The sequence below is a fragment of the Pteropus medius genome, unplaced genomic scaffold (genome assembly GCF_902729225.1).
Source record: "Pteropus medius unplaced genomic scaffold, Ma_sr-lr_union100, whole genome shotgun sequence".
Lineage (NCBI taxonomy): Eukaryota > Metazoa > Chordata > Mammalia > Chiroptera > Pteropodidae > Pteropus > Pteropus medius.
In genome coordinates this window covers 3293317-3295662 of record NW_024352149.1, presented here as the reverse complement: position 1 = coordinate 3295662, position 2346 = coordinate 3293317, and positions in this window count along the sequence as shown.

The window sequence follows — 2346 nt, the reverse complement described above, 5'->3', positions numbered from 1 at the left end:
CTTTTAAAATTCTCTGCTTGGTTTTGATTTTTAACATTTTGATTATAACGTGTCTTGGAGTAATCATCTTTGAGTTGATCTTGCTTGAGTTTTGAGCTTTCTGTACTTGGTTGTTTATAACTCTCCCAAGATTTGGGGAGTTTTCAGGTATTATTTTTTTAAATCATCTTTCTGCCCCTTTCTTTTTTTCTCTTCCTCCCAAGGCTCCCATAATTTGAATGTTCATTCATTTGTTGGTATACTATAATTCATGGAGGCCTTTTTCACTCTTTTTCATCCTTTTTCTTCTTGTTTCTCAAATAGCTAATTTTAAGTGATCTGTCTTCAAATTTGCTGCTTCTTTTCTTCTGTATGATTAAGTTCGTTACTAAAGTTCTCTATTGAATTTTTCATTTCTGTCATTGTATTCTTTAGCTCCAGGATTCTTGTTTGGTTCTATTTATTGGTTTCTATTTCTTTATTAAACTTATCGTCTTGTTCATGCATTGTTTTTCTAATTTTATTTAATGGTCTGTTTGAGTTCTCTTGTATTTTATTCACTTTCCTTAAGGTGATTACTTTGAATTCTTTGTCAGGCAAATCATAGATCTTCATTTCTTTGGGTTGGTTACTGGAGCTTTATAAGTTTCCTTTGGCGGTATCATATTTGCCTGGCTCCTTATGATCCATGTAAACTTTCGTTTGTGTCTGTGCACTTGAAAGTGCCAACTCTGCTCACTTCCAGTCTTTACTGATTGGTTTTAGCAGGGAAAACCTTCTGTCTGAGTTCTGTGCTGATGGGATTACCTTTGGAATTGCAGTTATACCTGGTTGGTGTTGGTTCCGAGCCTGTTGCTGGGTCTGCAGTGGGGTGCATGGTTAGCAAGCTAATTACCAGAGGCTTGGGTGGACACCCAGACCTAGTCTCTGGGTGGATGGGACACCTTCAGTATCTTGTTCAGTAAGGTGGCGTTGGGACATGGGCCTAATTCAGGGTCCACAGTTAGGTCTTCAGACAACAGGCCTATTACCAGGTGCATGATGGGTGTGGCTCCCACCTGGTCACTGGGAGAACTGCTGCCTGATCACTGGATGGGTTCCTGTATGAGCCAAACTGGCCCTGGACCATCACTGACAGGGGCTGAAACAGAACCCTAGGGCTATTCAAGTTTCCACAACCAAGACTGAGGTCCACAGAACTAGCTCTGAAGACACAGATGAACATGTCTCTTGCTAGGTCCTGGAGTGGGATGGACAGGTTCTTGAAACTGGAGAGAGGGGCTGGAGATGAATATTGGTCCCTTTCAGGATCTCCTAAGGTATAGATATGAGTGTTTCTCATTTGTAGACCATTCTACCAAAATCAGGTTTGAATTAATCTTTCTAAATCTTAAAAAATAAAGCACAGGAAATGTGCACAATTCTTTCTTTAATTCCAAAGAACTAGATCAACTATTATTTTATTTAGATTGCCTCTGAAAGAAGTTGTTGAATTTAATGTCAACTCATAAACTTGACTCTATAACCAAATGGGACAATTACTAGAGCAGAGAGTCTCCTGGTCAGAAATAATCATTCTGTAAACTGTTAAAAAGCTGTTTTCTAGTATAGCATCATTTTTTTTTGTGATTATTTTATTTTATCGTAAGCTATACAAATTTATAACTTTCCCTCAATCTACTTATTCATTCACTATCATTTGGAATTGACTACTCATGAACATTAATTGCTAAAAATTCTTAGGGAAAATATCTAATAATGGAGTTACTCCTATATACACATATATTATTTAAACTCTGTTCTTTTTAAAAATAACTTAAAAAATTTTAAATTATAGTTGGCATACAATATTATATTAGTTTCAGGTGTACGACATAGAGATTAGACATTTATATAACTAACAAAGTGATCATTGTGATAAATCTAGCACCCATCTGACACCATAAATAGTTATTACAGTATTATTGACTGTTATTTATTATGCTATACTTTACATCTCTATAACTATTTTATAACTACTGATTTGTACTTCTTAATCCCTTCTCCTTTTTTACCCAATCCCCCAAAACCCCCCCATCTGGCAGCTCTCAAAATTTTCTCTGTAGCTATAAGTTTGTTCCTGTTTCGTTTGTTCATTTATTTTGTTCTTTAGATTCCACACATAAGTGAAATCATATGGCATTTGTCTTTCTTTCTTTGACTTACCTCACTCAGCATAATACTCATATTCATGTTGTTGCAGATGGCAAGATTTCATTCTTTTTTATGGCAGTAATATTCATTGTATTATTATATCACTTCTTCTTTATCTGTTCTTCCATTGATGGACACCCAAGTAGCCTACATATCTTGACTATTGTAAATAAA